At 41.5% G+C, this 25,441-nt stretch overlaps 1 protein-coding gene across 2 annotated transcripts in view; it reads right to left on the reverse strand.

Moving 5' to 3' along the window:
- The window catches only part of ARID5B (AT-rich interaction domain 5B), a 152,427-nt gene extending 127,655 nt beyond the window's left edge, over positions 1-24,772 (reverse strand). Inside the window, exon 1 of one of the 2 annotated variants that reach the window (XM_081190840.1) lies at positions 24,551-24,772. The gene's annotated coding sequence lies outside the window, so the exon portion shown is untranslated. The remainder of the gene's footprint in view (positions 1-24,550) is intronic. The other variant, XM_081190838.1, reaches the window with a different exon arrangement.
- Between the last annotated feature and the right edge of the window lie 669 nt (positions 24,773-25,441).

Raw genomic sequence — 25,441 nt, forward strand, 5'->3', positions numbered from 1 at the left:
TGCTGCAATTCAATACAGCTGCTATGCATTGCCAACCTTTTATATATACACACAGAACGAGTCTATTTAATAACTGCAAAACATTGTTTCAGGCAAAGTTATGGACACACAATAAAACTATTCTTTCCCCCCAAAGGTCACACTAGGAGAAGCATACATTGTTCAGCAGCCTACCCAACAAGGCTATTATTCCCCCAGAAAATAAAATGGAAAGAAAAAAAAGGGGGGGAGAGATGTATAATAAGCATATATTTTCATCAGAGCCCCTGGGCTAATTTAAAGTAGAATTGCAAGGCAATCAATCATAGGCTAAAATTACTTCATTTTCCAAACTGTTTACACTTTCAAAGTTACAAACCCACTTTCTGCTATTTCAACTCACGATTTACAGCGACAGATTTAGACTGCCCTTGGCTTCCTGCCAACCTCCAGTCATGAGGGAACTAATGATATGAACAGATCAGTGTTTTATAATGGAGAAAAGCGCATGTAAATTTCCAGTATGTCTGCAAGTAATCAGGGCATGCTGACTATAAATGAGGATGCCTGAAATTTATTTTAGGAGAAATATCTTAAAGCTGCACTTTTAATCTGGGCCAAGTAAGGGAGGGGGGAAAGAGAGAGAGAGAGGGAGAGAGAGTGCAAAGGGGGGGGCTGGAAGAAAGAGCTTTTAAAAAGCACTTGAAGACTGCTCAAAATTTATCCTAAGTAAACTATTATCCAAACAACATGTTAACGAACATCACAATAGCCAAGTGGCGTCTGTGTTTCTATCTTTAGCAGATCACTCCCTCATCATGCTTATGTGAAACATTAAGCTGGCTAGCTCATGAAATTAAAATACACACAGGCACACACCACACACACAAAGAAATGTTTCATAGTGCGTTGTAGCAAGAAGACGCAATTCCTTCCAAACAAGGTCAAGGTTTGTGGACTTCCAGAGGTCTAAATGCCTGCAACTGAGAGGAGAGCGGGCCAGTCCACTTTTTCCTCTTGCTTTTCAAAGCCTGCTCCAGAAAGGTTCGAATATATATCTCCTGTCGGATAGCAATGAAATTAAAAGAAAGATCTTTATCATTTCATGGCGCAAACCTACTGACTGTGCAGAACTGCAGCAGTCCAGAGGGGGAAGAAGCTGCCCCCAATTTACGAGCAAACAAACAAAATGATAAACTCTAAAGGGTAGAAACGTAATAAAGGCGATTAATTACACTGCTACGCTTTGAGGGAGAAATGTCCTTTGTTAGGTTATATATTTTCATTGCTATTCCAAAACTGCTATTCTAATTATAGGTTACCTTTAATTAATAAATCAGAATTTAATGTCAATGTAGTCTTTGGAATAAAATTCTGATTGCCCTAATCCAGAAAAAGAGATCTATCTGTTCATGCCTTCTACTGTACATGCATCGTTGAGGCAGATGTGCATCTCAATTTGCCTCACCTTGTATAAGGTGATGCTCGCCAAGTGTCATGGACTGGCTGCATACAGGGAAGTGGTAGGAGCATCCCCTGGGGAACCCTCAAGGGATGAAGGCTCAGAGCCAGGCGATTGGTGGTGGGACGATGGTGTGTGGTCAGAGGGAGATGATGTCAGAAGCTGGAGAGGGAACAGAGTTTAGTGAGCAGGAAGAGGCTGGGGCAGAGAGCAGTCCAGAATCAGAGGCAGAAGCTGGCAAGGAGTGGGGCCAAGAGGCAGAGATCGGTCAGGCTGCTGAAGAAGCCAGGGATGTCCTCCTCCTGCTATAACCAGCTCCTCTCCCCAGTGGTCTCCTGGAACCCACAGAGGTAAGAAGTGGTTGGAGCAGACAAACAAAGCATCAGCGTTCAGATTGCTTGGGAAGGAACCAGGGGAGGAGGAGACATAGGGAGCTGTGGGAAGGCGGGGACCTTAAGTCCTCACTACTGTCTCATAGGGGCAAGATCTACAGAGAACCGTTGCTGTGGCCTCACTAGGCCTGGCCTCCTGAGCTGTACTGTTTCTTTCCCTGACACCAGTGCCCACTGAATCGGCTCAATGTGCAATTTGATGTGTATGGGGACATACAGCCACGTCAGGGATCACCAGTTTTGTGGCGCATGTCTAGGGTTGCCATATTTTGAAGAGTAAAAAAAAGAGGACACATTTGCCAACTTCTACTTTTAACTATGGATTGCTATGATGGCCCTACCCATGAAAAAGAGGACATATGTGTCCTGGAAAAAAGAGGACATATGGCAACATTATTTGCACCGTATTGATGTCAGTAAGTCTTGAGTACAGCAGTAGGAATGCAGCAACATTTTAGAAGTCTTCCATTTTCTGGTGAAGATAATCACTCTGCATGTTGATCCAGCTAAATCCAGCATGCATAAATTACATTAATTTCAATATGGAAAACGTTAAGCGTGTACATCTCCCACTAAGATTAATGGACTGTAAGCATGCTAAAAGTTAGTTGCACCTTGGCTTCTGTTTCACTGTATTCTGTCCGCTGTCAAAATTGTCCTTTTGTACAGCCTTGCCAGCTATTTCAGGGGTATATTTTACTTGCATTCCTTGTATGGAAAGAAAACAAAGGCAAAAGTAGACATAAGTGAGCCAAAATGGAGACTTAAGCATGGTGGCAAAGAGAGAGTCTTCATTAAATCCAATTCCAAAAGATGGATATTTCAGTTACACTATTATTACATGCTTAATTTCAATTGGATAATTGGATAATGCCAGAAACAATATACTGAGCATGCTTTGTTTTAATGTCCCATGGCTTTGAAGTTCCGTAAATCACTATTGGTATTTGAAACACTGTCATGAAGTGGGAAACAAAAAAAATAAAATAAACTAGCTGAACAAAATATGACACTTCAGTGTTCAGAGACTAAATCGTTCTATTGGCAGAGATTCTCAGCACCATTATGACTAAGAAATCGTTTCTCCTTTCTTAGTAAAGCCTCTGATATTTGAAGGCAAGGGTCAGCAATTAAAAACTGCCTGAGGATATGTAGCTGGAGGACCCTAGTTGTGTAGGTTAAAAAGAAAGAAAAGACAACATATTTTAATGCAACATGTTTTGAGGATAGCTCTTTCTCAAGGCATACAAGTTTTGTCAAGGCCATTTAAATCAACTCATTTTTAATACAGTGGTACCTCAGGTTACATACGCTTCAGGTTACATACGCTTCAGGTTACAGACTCCTCTAACCCAGAAACAGTACCTCAGGTTAAGAACTTTGCTTAACAGAACAGAAATCATGCTCCGGTGGCGCGACAGCAGCAGGAGGCCCCATTAGCTAAAGTGGTGCTTCAGGTTAAGAACAGATTCAGGTTAAGAACGGACCTCCGGAACGAATTAAGTTCTTAACCCGAGGTACCACTGTAATCACTCAAATGGTGAAGGTAACACAGAACATTAAAAATGTGGCAGAGACAGTTTAAAAGAATGTCTTCTGCCATGAAAACATATGTACATTGCAATGTCATGAAGCGAACTTTTTTTTTGGGGGGGGGGGGAATCTGCATATGTTCCAAAGCAGGTAGCGCAAAAGTAGAACAGTGAAAGCAGTAATTAATTCTCATGTTTGACCTCACTGTCAAGGATATCCCCGATCTAAAACTAATTTTAAAGGCCTCTGAATGTTCCTCATTCAGAAGGAGTCAGTTCCTCATTTTAAAGTCTAGGCATGAAAGACAAGGAACATTGCTTAATCTCACCAACTCACACACCCCTCTCCACACAACAAGTGACAGATTTAAACCCTGTCCACATCTCATGGAATCCTGGCTCCCAGGCACACAATATTCAAGGACATGCTATGGTTGCATAGTCTGAGAAAAATGCACTCTGCATATGCTCAGGGGGTACATTATGCTTCATTATTAATTCACATACTCCAGACAGTGGTTTAATAATGACTCTCTGTGCTAAGCCCTGACTCAAACAGATCCCCTAATGCAAAAACATCATGGGAAATGGCAAAGAGGGACACAGGAAGTGTAGGAGATTTTTGAAAATGTATACTCCTCCCATTATCCATCAGTTGCCCAGGGACAAAGGGAATAATAGTCTTTGTAGAGTTAGAAGGGACCACAAGGGTCATCTAGTCCAACCCCTGCAGTGCAGGAATATTTTGCCCAATGTGGAGCTTGAACCCATGACCCTGAGATGAATAATCTCGTGTTCTACCAACTGAGCTAAGAAGGAATACAATAACTTTATTCACACTACAGCTATATGTGAATGGGGCTGCAGAGAAGGGATCAAGGTTCATGAACACAGCAAAATAACCACAATCATAATAAAACCTCTTAAGGGACTTGGTTTCCAGTCAAATGTAAAAGTCATATTTTGATCAAGATATACATCGGGTCTCTTAAATCATGGTCAAGTGATCATTCTTTGAGGATAGGAGATCCAAAAAACGTTTGGATACTTTTCTGAATGTAATGAAAAAGAGTTACTCAGTTAGCTAAACCAACTTTACATTGCAGCCACCCAAAGTAACAAGAAAAAGCTAATCCAAATGTATATGGACATCGTTTGATCCTCATCAATCAATGAATCTCGGGCTGAATGTGTGAACTCGCGTATGCTTTACGTGAGACCCCAAAGCTCTGCCTGTGGTGTAACATGACTTTCTCACACCTGCAAGTAATCACCTGGTGTCGCAGAACAGCGAGAACAAGCTGTAATTCTTCCGTTTAACCTTATGGTCTTAGATATCCCAGATCTAAAACTAATTTCAAAGGCCTTTGAATGTTCCCCATTTAGAAGGTCAGTTCCTCATTCTAGGCATGAAAGACAAAGAACTCTCCCTAATTTAAATTTTAAAAGTGAAAATTAAATTGAAACCCTGGGCACAATTCACCCAAAGCCAAGCACACATTTCAATGTGGGAGAGTTAAGCACTCTCAATGGTCTCTCTCCAGTGGAAGTCAACAGTATTCTGTTATCAGGCAGAGAACCATATTTACACATATTCTCAGCTACAAAGACTTAATAATGAGAAGGATGGAGTCATGGAGTCTAGATAGAACAACAAACCATGGTTATGTGAGTCAGGTTTGGTTGCATGCCACCCTCCTCTCCATCACAGGAATTCCGTCTCTGCTTTCTTGGTTGGAGACAAACCATAGTTTGCTTACAAAATGGGGAACTCTGGTCTGCATCAAACCAAGAAAGCATGGAGTGAGGAGCCCAAAAGTTCAACTAAACTTTGTTTACATAATGCCAAACCATAATCTGGCATCACACCCAAACCACTTCTTTCTCTCATGTTTCATGGTACAGTTGTACCTTGGATCTCGAACGCCTTGGCTCCTGAAAAATCAGCTCCCGAATGATCGAAACCCGGAAGCGAGTGTTCTGGTTTTTGAATGATTTTTGGAAGCCGAACATCTGCCAGCCAATTAGAAGCCGCGCTTTGGTTTCCAAACATTTTGGAAGTCAAACGGACTTCCAGAACGGATTCCGTTCAACTTCCAAGGTACGACTGTACTACCATTTTGCCAGTCATATCTGCTGGCTTTGAATCAGTCTTTGGATGCATATTTGACCAGTAGCTCTCATGTATCAACATTGGGTGGGTGTCAAAAAAAAATTGGGGCGGGGGTAAGATCACATTCAAGGCGTGTTACCATTAAATAAAAAGAAAGAAAGAAAGACAACTGGAAGAAAATACTATGACTAAAAAAATATATTCTGCTCTTAGTTGCTCAACTTTCACTTTTATGACATCATTTCCTCAGTTCTTTAACTTATGCAAACAGGAAGATGTCAGTGTAATGAACCACTTGCACTAGAAAGGGTATGTATGGGTAAGGGCAAAGAACCAATATTTAAATGAGTTAAGGGGCCGGTGAGGGATATAATTTTTTTCCCCTCTTTCAAATTTTCTTTGCACAACTTTAACGAACTGGGAGAAAAGCCCAAATGTTCCTGTTTTTAGGTCACCTCTGAGTTCATGGGTTTTGTTGAAAATTTCCACAAAGTTTAAAAAACAAATCTCAAGTTCAGCAAAAATACAAGTCAGCTCTATAAACAGGACTGGAACATAAATTGCTTGATGTAATTTTGGGCTACACAGAAAGAGAGCTACTATCGACAGACATAAACATTCATTTTCAGTCACACTTCTGAGTCATATGGAGCGGAGTCAGATTTGAAGAGCAGGTCTGGATTCCTGTACTTCACTCCACTTGAGAAATACTGCAGGACGTACAGCACAAAATGTCATAATAAACAGAACTGAGAAGGGAGGGGAGAGAAAGAAAACATGTTTTTCTCTCTGTTCCCCCACTTCCCACCGCCCCCGATTTTCCTACAAGTGAATTTGGTGCTTTTTGCCTTTATAAGTTAACCAAATATACTTCTCCCAAAAATCAAAGCCAAAAGGCAGGAGGCCAAACACAGTTAACAGATAAATCGCTGTTCCTGATTATAGAGGATTTCGTTCATGTGTTGTGGGCTTGGTGACAAACGTTGCAGCAAGCAAAAAGAACACCATTTACACATCGCGTCAACCTATATTCACATGAAACAGAAAAGGAAAAGGATATACTTTTGAAGATCAGCGGACTCTCTGGGAAAAAAAACTTTTTAAAAGGAAGAAAGGAAGAGGTAATAGCCTCTTTGTTGGAGGTCAAGGCTTTCAAAACTTGGAAGTGCTCTGCTGTTGCACATTGCATAGCATTCTGTGTATTAAATGTGTTAACTGGCGTTAACATCACGAAGATCACTGTAAACAAGGGTGAATCACCCGTTCTGTTTTTGTGTCCTTTTTGAACTGGAAGACCTGAGCACTCTCTTCTTCTGTTCTAACGTACAAAATAGCATTGCCTCTATAAACCTATTGCCGTCTGCTTGCCAGCAGTTTCCATTTAATTAAACTGACAGCAAAACAGGACCCTGGCTAATGTGATCCAGACCAGTTTTCCTACAATGTAAATTCTCAGGCATGAAATTACATCTGAAGCAGACACAATAATCTTTCTATATCTCAGACATAAATTTAATCTTCACTAAAATAACATTTCCTTTGTCTAGATTGGTCTGGTTCAGAATTCAATTGTGTTTTGGTTTTTTTTTTGGGGGGGGGGGAGTTTGGTGAGTTACTCAGTTTAAATTCACCTTGCAGTAAATTCAGGGGGGGAATTCACCTTCCTTAAAAGCTCAGGGGTAGAAAACTTTGATATCCGTAGGTGCCAGCTATTCTCCCACATAGAGGCCTGGGACTGGAAATGTCTTTTTCCAGGACAGACTGTGGATTTTCATGGACATTACACCAGAGTGTTACACAGAAATCCAAGTACTGATTTTAACATTAAATTTCTATACCACCCTTCATTTACACAATAATACATGACATAATTACAAATAGAAGCAATAACCACACACATAACAGTTTTGAATTGTTCAATTAGCCAAAGGCTTGGGCAAAGAGGCCCTCGTTGTGTGTCACTTTTGTGTGAACAACTCCAAGTAGCTTGGGTATCATTTAAATTACCCAGCACAAGGACCAATTTTGTGCTTGGGACTCTCACAATTAGCTGGGTCACTTCAATAGCGCTAAAGCTAATGGTTTACAAGCGCTCCAGGTATGTGGACACAATCTCACAAGGTGATAAGATAAAATCACTTGCTACCTCCTCCCCCAAATGCAAGTGAAATTGTAGACAAGCTACATACTGATTTTGATTACACAATCTGTTTGGGTCCTTTCAACATATCTGAGTGGTAGAGCCCTTGCTTTGTAGCAGAAGATCCTGGCTCAGTCTCTGAAATCTCCAGTTAAAAGGATCTCAGGCAGTTGGGCTGGGAAAGACATTTTCCTCCGAACCCAGATAGCTGCTGTCACTCAGAGTAGACCATACTCAACCAGATGGTCTGAGCCAGCAATGCTGATGGTGATAATCATTTCTCACTTCACCACAAGGTCCTTGAGTAGGTTACAACGATATAAAACTACAATGTTAAAATCAGATTTGAAAATTCACCACCAGAGGAATAGGGAGGGTCATATATACAGTGGTACCTCTGAATGCAAATGGGATCCATTCTGGAGCCCCGTTCGCATCCTGAAGCGAACGCAACCCGCATCTACGCACGCGCGGGTCGCGATTCGCTGCTTCCGCACATGCACACGTCATTTTGAGCGTCTGCGCATGTGCAAGCAGCGAAACCCGGAAGTAATGCGCTCCATTACTTCCAGGTTGCCGCGGAGCGCAACCCGAAAAGACTTAACCTGAAGTGACTCAACCTGAGGTATGACTGTATCGGGGTCAAAGGCCTGGGTAAGAAGTGCAGCTTCACCAAATGGCAGAAACTATACAATGAAATTGCTAGAAGTGGGGAGGGAATTCCGCAATTTAGCATAAACCAGTGACATGTAAATGCATCACTAATAGTGGGTCTAAGGGTCAAGAAGGCGGTATCTGCAAGGGCTGTAGAGGGAAGTGAGATGTATAAAGATGGCTGTGCATTACAGTGAAATAGTGTGATCTTAATTCTCTCCTGTAAAGTTCTTTCCAGCGCTTCCTATAACAGCTAGGCATTGTTTGCCAAAAATGAGGAAGTCAGCTCTTTGTAGGAATGGGTCTCATGCCGGGTAGTGCTTATGAAATTACATGCATGGGTAGGAGGCACCTTGAAGCTGCTTATATTCTAAGCCTGAGTGATGGAAAGGACAGAAAATTTCCCGCAAATCATTTCCTCCCTCGTCAAGTACTTGGAGCAAAACCCTGGTACGTGCCCAGCCCCAAAACCCTTGCCGCCTAGATGACTTCTAAATATTTGGAATTATTATTACCTGCTAGATCAGGTATGCAGAACAGCCTTTGACATGCCCACTCACCATGTTTACATGCTCTGGGCATGTCAGGCAATCTGTCTGAAAAGTACTGTTGTTACAATCATCTATCTCTTTTCCCAAGAGAATTAATTGCTGTGTTTTCCTAGAAAGTAGAAGTGACTTGTTTACAAAAATCAATCAGCACACCTACACACTATTACTCCCCGCTCCCCAAAAACAGTTCCCCTTTCAAGTTCGTCAAGCAATAAACGGCAGTTGTGCCAGCCCTTTGGATGTCCCAAAGGCAACATTAAACAATAATTGTTCAGTTAGGACTAGGAGTACAAACACTATTACTGATCCACTTTGGTATCATAACCATTTCGGGCAAGGGCTTTGATGCTACAAGTATGCCAGCGGTAAGGTTGGCTTCTGCCAGACGTGTGCACACCCACACTCCAAAGCTGTTCATTATGAGCCAAGGATACAGCCACAGAGACTGTTGCGAAAGTGTCAAACCACTGACGGCAATGATTCACCCAGCCAAATACACCCAGTACCATGCTATCTCTGGCTATTAAGTCCTGCAAAGGAAGGTGTTCACAGTCTATGCTGCTGACTATCTCTGATATTACAGACTTTGCGCCTGGTTATCGGTAGTATTAAGCTCATACTATCGACTATACAGATGTATCAATTTCATTCATGGCTCCCCTCATCCCCAAGAATTCCAAGTACTGATGGAAGTACTGCCAACTGTGTCAAAGATTATTAGACACACATGCCCCTACAAGAGTTAAGTTTCCAGGTTTCCCTGGGGGAAGGAAATGAATTTTAAAATAATTTTAGATTTGTAGTACAGTGGTACCTCTGGTTAAGAACTTAAGTCATTCCGGAGGTCCGTTCTTAATCTGAAACTGTTCTTAACCTGAGGTACCACTTTAGCTAATGGGGCCTCCCACTGTCGCCATGCCGCCACCGCACAATTTTTGTTCTCATCCTGAAGCAAAGTTCTTAACCCAAGGTACTATTTCTGGGTTAGCGGAGTCTGTAACCTGAAGCGTCTGTAACCTGAGGTACCACTGTATTGATACACTCTGTGAGTCACATGGGAGTTATAAATTCTCTCTTTGACTCACAAGGAACCCTATATGTAGCCAAAAATGAAAACAAGTAATAATATTGCTGCGATTTTGCTTCCCTCTGTGCCATGTCAAGATCTTATCGAGTAGATTTACACAAGCACTTCTTGCATATTCAAATTCACACTGGTCCACAACATGGATGCAGTATTTCGACGACTCAGTTCCGGAAGTCTTATAGGCTCCGAACCCTGTGGCCTCCTTCTCTCTCATATGCCCCCCCCCCCAATATGGGAATCCCCTTTCTCAGTTAGGGAGATAACTGTAGAGAATATTATCAGTAACTTACAAAGTCAGCAAGAACAAGAATTTGTTAAATATGGGCAAAATACTACTATTTGTGAATTTTTTTAATCTGTGCAGTTGAACGTAGGGGGCCTCCCAATATTTGAAAAGCACCCCCTTTCATATCCTGATAACTTAAAACTTCAAAGAATTTAAAATAATGAAATGTTGAAAATGCTTTGTTCCACTGACAGCACAAGATGTGGATCAGGAATAATGATCAGTCATGTTGTTTGAGGAGAAGACTTAACCAAAGGGGACGTAGGATGAAGAAGGCAAAGGATGTAGTAAGGGATAAGAACAACTCAGCCAGACCCATCCCTACACCTACAGGTTAGCAAAGCTTGGTGCTAACTATTATGAGTTAAAACAGCAGTGCAGCTGTAATGGTAATCTCCAGAAATCAAAGGGCAGGATGCCCCTGGAAGAAGCACAGGAGGAACATGCGAGCCCATTGGATGCTCCCAAATATGTCTGCTGCAGGATGCTGCATCACAGCTGAAAGTGTCATAGGTCAAAAATGGTTGCACGAATCTGCTCTTGAAGCTGGACGTTTGAATTTTCCTGTTCATCCGTCTGCTTGTGGAATGCTCTCCCCAGGGAGGCTCGCCTGCCGCCTTTGACTAATTAAACAATCTATGGCCTTTTAAACCATAGGGGGGTATTGTTTTTTTGTTTGTGATTATGCTATATATTTTTGTGTTTTTATATTGTAAACCATCCTGTGATCTTTGGGTGAAGGGTGGCATAGAAAACAAACAAGCAAACAAACCATCCTTGGGGATTAATTTGCACAGAGAGCTTAACATGTTGATTCAGTCTCTTTACAGTTGCATCTGTAGCCTCACAAGGCTTTATGCTGTCAACACACACCCTTTTATAAGGACAGATCTGATTAAAATCACATTTTAAAAAGTAGTCATTAAATTAACTAGTTAACAGGGTGCCTGTACTTCTTGATCCCCGGTCCTACATGACATTAACTAGGTCTGTGTTTTAAATCTGCAAAGTTCAGTGTTTCCAAATTCACTGGAAGTTCCAAATATACTACTTGGAAATTATAGCTCCTTTGGAAGAAAGCTGGGCAAGCATCATAAGACCTTTTTTAAAAAAGATACTTTGTCCCTTTGGACTGAAACAGCTAATCATTAGCCACCTGTTTATAATGTTTACCCATTTAGGATATTACATTAACGCTTTTCTTTATGTGGTCTAGCCATTATTTCTCCCGGGTGGATAACAAAAGTTATCCACCACCCAAAGGCATATCATGCGAAGGCCAAAGGCATTGGCTGAGCTCAGGCACACAATGGTTTGCATTTGTATCATTTGTTGAGCATCTGGAATTGCATATACTTCCCTCAAAGAATTTCCTCCTTGTCTGAAAAATGGTATTCATCGTGATAAACTATGTACCCAGAAAGTCATAAATGGAATAAACAAAAAGGAACTTCAAAACACTACATTAGGAGGATTTTATTTATCATTATTTTTTAACAAAACACACACAACAAAAATCCCATCGCTTTGCATTTTGCATTTTGAAGTTTTTCTTACTGGCTTTTTAATGTGGATATGTAAACAAGGTGTATGACTGTAGGGTAATGTTCTAGTCTGAAAGTATTTGAGCACTCGAGTGAAGCTATTTAAAGAATGGAGTATTCAGTTCCTCAGGCCAGATGCTAGTATAAATATGTAACTATGCTCACATTGCGGAATAAAGGTATTTTTAGTTTCTGTATTCGAAAAAACAAATTACTAGAGCCCAGAGAGGGATAATATACTCACCCCACCCATCCCACACAATATGTGCTCCTCCTAGCACCATCACAAGATTACATAGGATCCATTCATTTTTCCAGGGTTGAAAACTGGATATCAATAGTCTGAATAATGGCTGCTGGAGAATGAGAGTGGGAGATTGCTACTGCCTTCATTTCCAGTTTATACGGTCCCTATAGGTTTGCCACTGTGGGGGGGGGAGGATGTTAGGCGAGAGGGCTGATCCAGCGGGGCTTTTCATAGCTACTGAGCCCCTGGTAGGCTGGTGGGTTTGGCTTGGTAGGTTGAAACTAACACAAGCCTTCTGCAACTTGCACATGCTCCGGAGCTCCCCCCCCCCCAATTTCCCTGCGTTAATAACAGACATTGCCCTATATGCCCTATATGTTCAGTTTGACAAAAGCACTTCCGCAAAGTCCCACTCTTGCTATAAAAATCCTAATGGTTGCTGATTTCTCCATGAGATTTAAAAACATGTTTTTGTTTTAAACGTGTTTATCTGTACTTGGAGGGAAAGAACTAGGACTAGAACATTCAAGTTTCGCCAGTTCTGCTGTTCTGTAATAAAGTGTGAAAAGATACTAAGGCAGCGAGTTATAAATGCTGGAGAAAATCAGCAGATGCATCGTCAAACTATCCCTCTGTTCCTTTCACCAGCATCAGTCAAAGGAAAAAAGAAGACACAGGAGAGGAAAGCAGTTCTCCCTCTGTGTGTGTATGCATGTAATTTATTATAAACTCTATGTAATATGGAGCAGTACTACCAGCGTATCATCAATACCTCCCCTTTTTTCGCTAATAGGATTCACAAGCCTATAAAGGACAATGGCCACACTCATGCCTCCTCTCTGAGCCGTAAGATATGACTTCAAATAAAGCTGTAAATATATCTCCTGATACTGGTAAAATTAAGAATTTCTCATCTCATGGCTTATTACACCATCAAATCCCTCTCCTTGTATGCACTTATAAATTCACAATTATAGGTCATGAGATAAATATACTCTGTGTGTGTGTGTGTGTGTGTGTGCGCGCACACGCGCACGCACACATATACACACACCTAACCTAACCTAACCTAACACAACATATGTGGAAATAGCATGGATGCTTTGTATATTATAGTGCTGCCTAGAGATATTAAATTTATTCCAATGCAGGTTCCTGGAGTTCATTCATCAGATATTTCATGCTCCTGTTCTGTTAATGATTCATTTGTCCCCAGCAGTATTTATATTCTGAAGTGTGATGTCTCTAGCCGACAGCACAATGCTCTGCTGAATTACCTTTTTCTCTCTCCCCTCCCCCCCCCCCGCCTTTCACAGCGTAACAAAGTTGAGCACAGACAAATTGAAGATGGCCTTTGGAACACTGTCAGAATAATACCTGCTTACAAAGCATATCCAGACACATTACTCAAGCCACATGTAATGCTCTGGCTGTCAACGTGCCCACAAAGTTACTAAACTGGCAATCGCAAAACAAGAGTGCGATATACATATTTAAAAGTTTAAGGTGGTGGTAGAAATGGTTAGGACACATTCTTTGGTAACTAGGTTCTTTCTCAATTTCACTTCCCCACAAATATTGATGCAAGAATTCCAGCAGTTATATGTCATGAGCTGTGGAAGTATCTTCCTTCTTTAGGAAGGAGGTCCAATCTATGTGGTGTCTACTCAGAAGTAAACATGATTGTGTTCAGTTTTGCTAGGATTGCCGTCTCAATGACCCCTCTATATTACCCACAAGTGAGAAAAGCATTTCTTTATCATGTTACAAAGGCAACTTAGCTGTGCAAATTAAATAAGGGAAGAATTCATTTAGAATAGAAGATCTAAGTAAACAAAGTTTACGCAATCACAGCTTGCCCAACCAGATCCTGCCAGCAAATCAGTTGTGCGTTTTTTTAAAGTACACGTTCTCATGTTTGACTTCATATGATATAATATTGTACCAGTGATTTACTACACCCTGGTCTTGCAAGGAAGTCCACTAATCCAGGTTTGGTTTAGCTTTCCTGTCAGCCTGTACTCTTCATCTCAGTTCTTATTCATCCATTTTACTGTAGTCATTAATAATTATCCCTGTAACAAAGAACTCGTTTAAATAAATATAAAAGTCTTAAATAAATACTTCCGCAGCAAGAGCCCATAATATTCCACATGTACACCAGGAGTTCTGACACCATTTCAAAATCATTGGAGTACAAAGTCATGACAAGGAAGGATCAAATGACAATTAAGGACTAATATACAGGATAGTAAATACAGTAAAGCAATGTTATTTATTGCAAGACAGCCCTGTAATAGTAAGGTTATCTTGATGTTACCAAAGAGAGGAAACCAACTAAAATCTGATAAATATGGTCACAGAACACCAATAGTTTTTAATTACTTGCTTTATTACCCTATTTTTATAATGAAACAGGGCTATGCTAATGCATGTGGGTTGCAATTTCTCAAAGTCGTTTATATTACATCTGTTAAGTTTGTAAGCATAATTGTACAATACTGGTATTACAAGACTACTAGACAATTGCACATACCTGTTTAATCAGGAATATTCAATCAACTTCAGTTTATGACGAGGATTACACCCTCTGTCCTACCAGTATACTTTAAGCAAAACCAGTTTTCTTACAGGTATTTCAACAGAGAAAAAAGTAGTTTCACATTTAAGGGCACGATCCAGACAAAGCTGTGTGCTTTAAAATCTTACTGATTTCAGCTGGAGAAGGCTAACCAAATGCTTCAGCTGGCCCATTGAAACCAATGAAGCTTAAAGTGCTTATCATGGCCTTCTTTCTAGTCCAACAACGTACGTGTGTGTGTGTGTGTGTGTGTGTGTGTGTGTGTGTGTGTGTGTGTGTACACACACAGCCTAGAAACTACAAACTGAATTATAGGGGTAGAAAGGAAACAAACATTGGATATAATGAAGGTCCTGCATAAGTCAATAGCAATATATTGCAGCTTGAGAGCTCCATCTAAATCAAGCTAGAAGGTAAAACAATATATTCAGGTGTACATTCCTTGAAAAATCAGAGATGGTAAAGTTAAGTGCAGCGGGGCAGAGGGGTGTCCACTCCAATATTCCAAGCCCATTCCCTGAATTTTCCATTTTTATTTTTTAAAGTTTCTAGTCCTTTTATTTGTGGTAAACTAACCAGTTGCTCAGCAAGAAGTAAACTTGCTCCAACCTTCTTACATTTTCAACCAATGATTACAAAGACACTGTGATGACTGGTATGAACTTGATGGTGCTCTTTTAAGGATTTTGGAGAGATCAGTTAATTACATAGTGATTTCCTCATCATTTCAATTTAAACATATTACACCATTTGAATTTATGCTGCACCATTTTGCACTGCTTATGAGGCTCTGCCAGTATGCCACTAAGTCTGCCCCCATCACAAAAGTGTTGGCTGTGGGTCAGGCTCTGGGACTTTCAATGTATCTTAACGTGTTTGGCTTTTACTCTGTTTTGCTGCAGGTTTTATACTTTTGTTCCCACTCCAGGCCTTTGGAATAGGTTAGGCTTTAAATCAAGATAAATGATAATGCAAACAAAATATTAGCACACCGAGAATTCGTATCTTGTGTAATTTACAGACGGGAACAGTTTGGAAGGATGTCAAAACAGGAGATTAAATACTGACTCTATCAATTTGATGAGCTCAGCTTGATGAGCAAAACATGGTAGGCTGAACTTTCTCCCTCAGTGATTTTATATCACAAACTGAAAAGGGGCTTCAGACAAGACAATAAGTAGGCCATCTAGGGCCAGTCAAGGGCAAATTTTTCAGCAGGTTTAAATATACTACCACTGCCATGGGTGTTGAAACTCATGAAATATTGCATCCCTGGAGAAGCTAAAAATCAACAGTACTTGAATCATCCAAATTCTCACTAGGCAACTGAGTAGTCCAGGGGGATTCAAAGAGCACATGGCCAAACATAAACCACAGGCAAATCCTGCCAGTCGCTTTGGTTTGAAGGTACAGTTGTGGCCCTGAAAAATCTGGGAGTGGGGAAAGTTAACTAACCTTCATAACAAGACAGAAAATACTACTTGGGTGAAACCTATAGAGATCATAAAACCACATGTTAACTGCTTCTTTGGAGTTTCACTATCACTGGGTCAAGGTGTATGGTATATAGCCTGGGTTCATGTTGTATGGTATATAGCCTAGGGCTATCCAAGGTCCTTTAACTGAAGGCATCCAGGGATTGGAATTGAGACCTTCTGCATGCAAGTATTTGTGCTCCTACTGAACTATGGCCTCCATAGATGTCCAAGTTGTCCTACCATCATCTTGTGATTTCAGGGCTAATCTACAAGGTCCGGACTTACGTGCTACAAACACATTTATTGAATGATAGCATTAACTTGATGCCATAGAATTCTGACTGTTACACTTAACGGAATGAAGAGATGTAGAATAAGCAAAAAAAATGTTAAGGGGCAGGAAGCAAGGTCGCCTGCGGTAAAATGGAGAGAAAAACTGAAGCAGAAAATGGGGGGAGAGAAAGGAGACTCAGTTGACCACAGATGCCTAGCACATGTCTACCATTTTACTGTGTACAGACATCTCCCCATAAAACTTAAGCGTTGCAACAATTACACACACACACACACACACACACACAATATCTGGTGAAATTTCAGGTACCCCATACCTGTTTAATCCTAGCCATTGACTGCCAACCCAAAGAAGAAACATTTACAGCTCCTATATGCAGGCGCAGACTTTGACAAATAGAAGACAGGAGCATAAACTCAAGCCTATGAGCTCCACAAATGGTGGAGCAGCTACCAAGAAGCCTTTTTATGTACATTTGGTGTTCAACGTGATGCATGGATGGTACAATCAATTAAACAGGCACCAGCAGTTTAAAGAGAAGGTGGTCTCTGAGGTATTTATAGTCCAAACAAATTCTGAATTCTGAATATCAACAAGAGCAGCACTGCTGGATCAGGCCAAAGGCTTACCTCGTCCAGCATCCTGTGGCCAGATTCCTATGGGAAGCTCACAAGCAAGACCCAAGTGCCAACAGCATTCTCCCCATTGTGGAAGAAACATATCTATACCATACAATGTGAAGCAACATTTTAAAAACAAACACACTACATTAGTCCAAAAGAGACAAAACAAAAACCCCAGTAAATTGAAACCGGCGACTCCTATCCATATTATTACAGCAGTTCTATTTGTATGCGGCCCTTTACAAAAGAGTTGGTGAAAAGACACCACAGATCTACCAAGACTTGATGAGGGTTTTGATAAGAGTAACAAAATCTAAAGAAAGTAAAATACATTGGGGTGGGGGAGCTAAATGGGAGGAGGAAAAGAAGTTATTTTAAAATGGATGACTTACCAGTGAATCACCCAAAGAAAGAACCAAACTCCATGGGAGACATTCAGCTGAGCAGAAAATCAATGTGTTGAGTTAAACCACAAGATTTAGATTGAAAAAGGAATGTGATAAAGGAGAAATGAAAGAATCATTGTAAGTCCTAAAGACAACAACAAGGAGGACAAATGTTGATGCCTCCGGCACCGAATCAGAGACTAGTGCGCACAGATAAAAAAAAAAAAATCTCGACAAATCGGTACATGAAACTATTAAAACCACATATAGAATTTGGAGGGTTGCTTGGGCTAGGCCCAAGGCACAAATGCTCTCAGCATTGGGTCAGTCAGACACTATCTGGCAGCCTAGGCTTACTCCATGGTGTGGTCTATTGATGGAGGGGTGCTCTCCCCAAGAAGGCTTGCTGGGCACCCATCTTCATGTCATTTTGGCACCAGGTGAGGCCCTATTTAGAAATTTATTAGGCTTTTTAGTTCCCTGCTTGTTGCTTTATATTTGTTTTATTTCTGCCAGCTGCTTTCATGCAGCTCTTTTTATATAGTACCATGCTTATTAGTGAAGTCTAGAAGTGGGACATTTGTACACTGTTTTCTCAGAAAAGGTCAAAAGAAGGAACTGTTGACAATACTCATAACAGACATATTTAAATCAGTGGACTTAAGATACAATGTATGGACTGAGCAGCATGCATGATATGACAATATTTTTTTATAAACTGAAGTGCATTCATAAATAATCTATTTTACAGGTCTGCCGATGGGGGAGGAGAACCCATAACTGCCACTATGAGCTCACTGGAGAAAGGGTGGAATAAAAAATGCAGTAAACAAACATACTTATGCAAACATGGTTTTCTGAGAACATTAAAAAGCAATTAAAGAAGCCAGTTTCAATTTGCAAAACTAAGGGCAGTCAGCTCATTAAACTATGGAAATAGTTAAGTATTAGTTCAATTTAACAGCTCCGCTTTAAACCAATCAAACAATTACAACAAACAATTACAGCGATTAAAACAAACAAGCATATGCAATATCTCAGCAGAGGGACAAAACACCCAAGGAGTTTTGTGGTACCTTAAAAACTAACAAGTGTGTCATGGACGGGTTCAGATGCTGTGGGCAAGAACCCATAAAAAGTAGAGTCAAGAATATGAAAGTTCAATGCACAACAAAGGGGTTAGCCTTCCTCAAGGACAGAGCCGAAGGGTCTAGTATTGATAGAGTGGTGGTTGTCAGGGCATTTAATAAACACAGTAGCTTCTCACAATTAACTAAGCCATTTGCCTGCAAAATCAGCTTAAAACTTGTTACTGAGAGCAAGAGAACAATGCCACCAACAGTAAAACCCAGGGAGACTGCCAACGACTGTCCAATTCAAAAACCCAGTTTTCAAATCTGCAGCTAAGGAAACAACCCATCAGTCTACTCATTAAAGTATTAATTTACTCCAACTGATCATTAGACAGAACATGGATATTATGATTTATTTATACATTATTAGGAATCTATTTTACATAATGGGTGAAGGGTTGTTGGTTTTTGCACTTTCTTTCTTTAGCTTTCTTATCACTCTGAAGAGAGGTCAAGAATAGAAAGAGAAAGTTATAAAACGTGGTCAGAGCAGGGTCTAACAATTCCACTTCACATTAACCTGCTTGCAGACACATTTCGGTGTCAGGTACCTGTGGCACGATAGGAATAGGTGTCAGGTACCTGTGGCCAATGTTCATTCAATTTATGATTTATTTCTTTTTAATGAAAAAAATACTTATCACAAATGAGCAGCTAAGTGGTTGTTTATAGGCCTGGTCTTGTGTGTGTGAGCAGCTACCAGTTAACAGGTAAGAAACTAACGTCTAATGATTTGCTGTGCAACGTCCAAGGCACAGCCACACAGCCCTATCTAAAAGGGTGCGATGATAGCCCTGGATACAATGACAACCTCTATAAATTTACATACTGGGTTAGTTTGCAGCTGGTAGCTGAATCCTACTTTAGTGATTGAATCAGCCTTGTTCTGCCTGTGCCCTCAATTTCCTAACCTAGACAACCCATAGTTTGCCATAACATTAAAACCAGCAAACTATGGCTTGAGCTTGCTCTCCAAATGAGAAGTGGAATCCCACTTCCAACTGTGACGTTGGACCGCAAGCACAAGCCACACTTTGCTGCGATGCTGTTTTGCCATGATGTACAAACCAACATACAGACTATGCTCACATGCTGATAACTGGTTTTCTGTCTCTTTTACATATACAGATGGAGCAATCATCACAGGATAAAACAAAGTACGAAACCCAGTTTGTGACACCAGTGTGGGGTACCTCAAAGGGGGGGGGGAGAAGGAATGTGCATTTTCCACAAGAGGATTCACACCATTTTTAAGCTGAAACACCAGAGAAACTGTGGTGCAGATATATCCTCAACTTTTGAACCAGAGATATCATGGACTTTTGTCTGAACCCACATAAGTAACCCACATTTTCAATCATTCAAATGAAAACCAAACAAATATGTGAGTTTAAGCTGGTGTCGTGCTGAAATCAGCGATCAAATGTCTAGAAATTTTTCCTCCTCTATGGAAGAGGCTTTGATTTTTATGCCTGTTTCTCATGGTGGATGTAAGGTTGAGCTTCTCTTGCTCTTGAGAGATGGCAGAAGACTTCCAGCAGATGTTTCTCCAGCCTTCCCAATTGCCTGTAATTCCTGATCTTAAAAAGCCCCAGCGGGAGAAGTTGCCCTGCAACGTCTTCCTCTCAACCTTTATTTGGGGGAGACGAGACCGGTACAGTCAACGACTTTCTTTTTAAGGGAAGCACAAATCGTTGGAGAAGTACAGGCCACTGCAGAGATGCTTTGCAGAATGAAAGAAAAGTCATTTACAAAAAGACCCCTTGGCCACCTTGAAAATAAGCTATACAGAACAAAAGCTACATCCCACCCCTGAGAATTTCTCCAAAATTTTCTTTTCCCCAGCATAATGTTAAATTTCTCTTCTCGTAAACCCATGGAGAATATTCAGAAGTGTGGGGACACACACACACACACACACACACACACACCCCACAAGACAAATATTTGGCACAGCACGAGTTCAAACGGCACAAAGGGGGGTTAAACTGGCTATACTACAGCACCCCAATAAATTGAGCCCTTGAGAGCTAAATTATGTAATTCCCCTACACCTCTTCCTAACCATCTCAGTTCTGAATCCTCTGTCTTTTTTTCTTTTTCTAAAGGCATGTTTGGCGATGAAGCCATTCATAACTGCCTATCCACAGACAGTTTGTGGTGGTGTAATTGACAGTGAGCCCACTGTAAAAAAATAATAAAAATGAAAATGCTGTTTTAATAACCTTATCCTAAAACACATTTTGTTGTATGCCTCAAAGGGTTTCAATAAAAAAAACCCAACCTGCAGAGACATATTTTCTTGGCTTAAACACCAATCCAGAAGATATAAATGTAGTCCAGCTATAATGACATATTTATAGGCCTATAAAGCTTACACTACAGCTTTCATACTTCACTTAAAGGAACTCTGTAAGAAGCAGTGTTATATAAAATAATTTGATTTTCCCCTTTTGCAGACGGTAGACCAAGCAATGAAGATACATATGTATTTTTCAAAAAATCAACTTCCCCATCTTTAATAGACACGTTTGCACTGCATAGTTGCGAAAAAATCTGGAAAATGAATAACCCATCAGTCAGCTATTTTCTTCTGCTTTACCAAATATGGATATGCAAGTTCATTTGCTTTTTTTTAAAAAAAAACCCTTTCAATGATTTTGAAGACAAAAACAAAGCAAAACAAAAACCCACACAACTAAAGGCCCTACAAGTGAGTGATTTAATCAGACCAATTCTTCTGGAAAAACAGGTTCCCATGCTCATTATGAATAATACATTCCACAACCAAATCTATTTTTATCTGCACAGTATTGTTGCTTTTCTGTTATTTTGATAAACAAATGAAAGAAATAGCCTTATTTATGCACACCAATCCACAACGCCCTTACTACAAAGTTGCGCCTTGGACTTGGATGAAATTTCTCTGAAGTAAAGGAACAGAGGGGGACAGGGGCTAGGCCAGACCTTTTACCTCACGGCTAGCCAATGTGCTGTCCTCCTGATAAAACTCCCATTATGCCTGATCATTGGCCACACTGGCTAAGCCTGGATAGAAGTCGTAGTCCAAACCAAACGACACAGAGAGCACAGCAGCCATTTTGGGGGCCACAATCTTGCGCGGGTCACCGCCCCACAAGATGGCATCCTGGTTTTCCACCTCAAAATGTTAGATGGTATGCAGTATTGGGGGGAAGGGGAAGACACACCACATTGGCTATCCCTGCTTTAGTTTATTTTCGTGTTAAATAAAGAGGAGCTAGCCCAAGTTGCTGCCTCCAGCTTGTCTCCCAATAACCCACAACAACAGGACCTGGTGTCTTTCATTGTCCCTGTTCCCTGACACCTTGCCTTTATCTCCTGATTCCCATCCCTTGCTTCTTTAAGCCTCCAGCACTAGCGGAACAAATTTATTCCTCAATAATGCAGGGGATGCCGCAACTATTAATTAGAATGGAGCGCAAGGGGCAGGGGGCACCACTAAAACTCGAGACCCCAAGGTCCACCACTGCATGCAACATCTATCATGCTTCTGAAGGAAAGTTATACTCAGATGAATGTATACCGCTTGCATAAAGGTAAAGGTAAAGGTATCCCTGCCCGTACGGGCCAGTCGTGACCGACTCTAGGGTTGCGTGCTCATCTCGTTAAAGAGGCCGGGAGCCGGCGCCGTCCGAAGACACTTCCGGGTCACGTGGCCAGCATGACGAAGCTGCTCTGGCGAGCCAGCACCAGCACAGCACACGGAAACGCCGTTTACCTTCCCGCTATAAAACGGTACCTATTTATCTACTTGTACTTAGGGGTGCTTTCGAACTGCTAGGTGGGCAGGAGCTGGGACCGGACAACGGGAGCTCACCCCGCTGCAGGGATTCGAACCGCCGACCATGCGATCGGCAAGTCCTAGGCACTGAGGTTTTACCCACAGCGCCACCGATTGCATAGCAGCCACACAATTCTCAGACTGTTGGAGGTAGCATCAGTTTGTGTGAAGTCTCGACAAACATCAAGACTCGCTGCAGCTACGGAGCCGTGATTCTATACGCATTTACGGTGCAATGACTACCCTAAAGTAAACCCCATGGAACTCAGTGGGCTTACTCTCAGCTCAATGTGTATAGGACGGCCGCCATATTTGGAAGCACCTACCACAAGGGCTTAGAACCTGCTTCTAAGTAAGCATGCCAGAACACACAGTACTGCTTCCCAGATTTAACAGATGCAGTTGGGAGCTCTCAATCCCAGCTGCCGGGCACGATCCAGAAAAAGATAAACACCCTTAAGGCTAATTAAAATAGGACATAATGGCACAGTTAACATGTGCTAATACCAGAAGGGCTTAAGGTGCACCCAGCCCAGGGCTATGTGCACTTTATTAACATTAAATTTCCTGGCAGCAAAGATTCTGTACCAAGAACATCTGGATTCTGCGCCCTCTATGAATTACGCGAATTTGGCTAAATTACATTATTTTGCATAATTTAATATGGCTTTTCTAAATGTATTTTATATAAAATATATGCATTTTAAACACAAGTTGATGCATTTCTCTCTTTTTGAGCCGAGAACTGCATCACAAAGAATGAAATCCAAGGGGTGACTATGTTCTAATCTGCACATTAGAACAAGAGATGAAAATCACATCGGTTTGCAATGGAATTTCCAAAGAACGGCCTCCTCAAATGCCCTTGATGCAACAGTGCATGTACAGATTCTAAGCGGGGCACACTGGTAGCCTAATAACAAATTGCAAGACCCTGCACAGACTGTCCCTGGTCTAAATACCGCTAAAGAAATGTATACTTTATATAGATACAGTATATATAGATATATAACTTCCTGTCAACAACGCTACATCTATTTATACCCAGTAACAACTTAACCTTGTATTCAATACACGCCGAAGGCAATTGTCTCACCGGGATGGCAAGGCATGCGTTTTCACTTTTAATTTCTTATCTCCTATTTATGGCTTACCCTTGGAGCTATTTAAACATCACCTTTTCAAAAACAAAAACAACTGGGCAGGTACAGCTTCTTGCAACTCAACTGTGGAATCAATACACTTCCCCTTCTGTAATGTGCAGGACAGGGGTGGGAGTGATAAAATCTATGATGCGCATCCAAAGAACTGCACAAGTAGGTCAAGACACTGTGTTGGTGTGTTCTGGGTATCCCAGCACTCTGAAGGGGGCTTCTGTTGTAGAAATGGCAGGCATCAACGATACAGCTGAAACTGCTGAAACTGAGGGAACTTTCAGCAACAATGGGTTCATTAGGGATGGTGTACAACATAGAATAACTTTTTATTATGTCTCGTGTTGATCAGTGGGAAGGAACCCGGGCCACAAAAAAACACCTTGGTTCAGCTTTTTCTACAGATTCTTTTTGCCATGTTGGATCCCAGAGCAAAAGAGAAACAGATAGTTCTACGGGACCCATCATTCCTTGAAGTCAAAGTGTGTGACCATCAAGTTACATGGTATCTAGGACCGGCCCTAATATTAGGCAGAGCAAGGTGGCCACCTCAGGTGGCTGGAACATGTGGGGTGGGCAACAGTGACATCCTCCTGATCCCCCAAAGCAATCTGGCCATTCCTGTGCCTTGGAGGACAGAGCTGCATGTGTCCTGCAACCTGTTTCCCTTGAGGGTGGTGAAGGATGCCGTCCTGTCACCAGTGTTGAAGTAGCCATTAACTTCAGTCTAGTCAAGTTCTGTGCACGGAATGGGACGCCTCGGGTGGTAAGACGTCTTACACCGGCTCTGACAAGATGACATTGAAGGAGCTACTTTAGGCATGCCTAGTAGGGTTATTTTAAAACTCCCCACTTCCCATCTTTGCCCTGCTGACCCCTCGAGCAATATTACAACCTGATGTCAGAAGCTCCTTATATAGCAGCTTGATGTATAATACTGCGTGTGCAGAGGGGGATGAGCTTTATTTGAGGTACACAATCACAAAGAGACCTTGGGGTAGCCTCTTTATCCAACAGACAAGCGCAATGGAAAAGTTGTCCAGCCAAGAGTCACAGCACCCATCACATAGGAGGTGAACTGTGTACTTACCAAGGTCAGCCTTTTCCTTCAAAATGTCTCTAAAGTTGAGGCCGCTGTTGTGTGTGGTTTGCCTGAACCTGCCCAGCGCTTCCTTCTGGCCATTCTTTCCCAGTTCTGTAGGTCTAATGGCTTCACCCCGGAGTCCACGTTTCCATTTGGAGAAATCTGCCTGGGCCCATTTGGCCAAGTCTTCGAGCTTCACCGTGACCTTCTCTGAAGCAGCAACAACTTCATCCTGCAAGAGACAACCAAGAGAGGGTCACATTTGGCTCCGCAATACACGGCAAAGGTTATTGCTCTGAGTCTGTGACGTCTGCTCACAGCCATTTCGATAAAGCTTTTGCCAGGTTCATTTTCACCACCACTGAAACAGAGCATCCTAACCAAGAGGAGATCGGTAAATTTGTGGGTGCGTGCTTTTGTGTGAAATAACTTTTCCTGTACCTCTTCCTCTTTCGCTTTCTCAGACACATTCACGCACATCACCCACACAGTGCTCAGAAATAGCATTCACATACCAACAACAATTTCATAGGGTGGCCACCAGTTAAATACCAAAAAGAGGCAATGTACCACAACAAAGAAAGGTCAAAAAGAGAGTGCAGATTTTAATAAAACCTACTTTCTACATAGAGGTGCAAATTTGGAAAAAACAGCTATCATTAAAACGGAAATACAATGCGTCTCACCACACTGGGGGAAAGTGACCAGGTGACCTGCTCAACAGATGTTCATTCTTGATGGGAAACCTCAAGGCCTCTGGCTCTCCCTTCCTGCAATTATTCTATCTGCAAACCAGACTTGGACCAGATAACTCTTGGAGAAGATTCCTTCAAACAGAGGTCTGGCCTCCAAGGGTCCTTCTCATGTAGGAAAGTCCTCTGCAAAGTAGGGCACAAG

This window comes from Podarcis bocagei, assembly GCF_964188305.1.
Source record: "Podarcis bocagei genome assembly, chromosome: 4".
In the NCBI taxonomy this organism is placed as follows: Eukaryota; Metazoa; Chordata; class Lepidosauria; order Squamata; family Lacertidae; genus Podarcis; species Podarcis bocagei.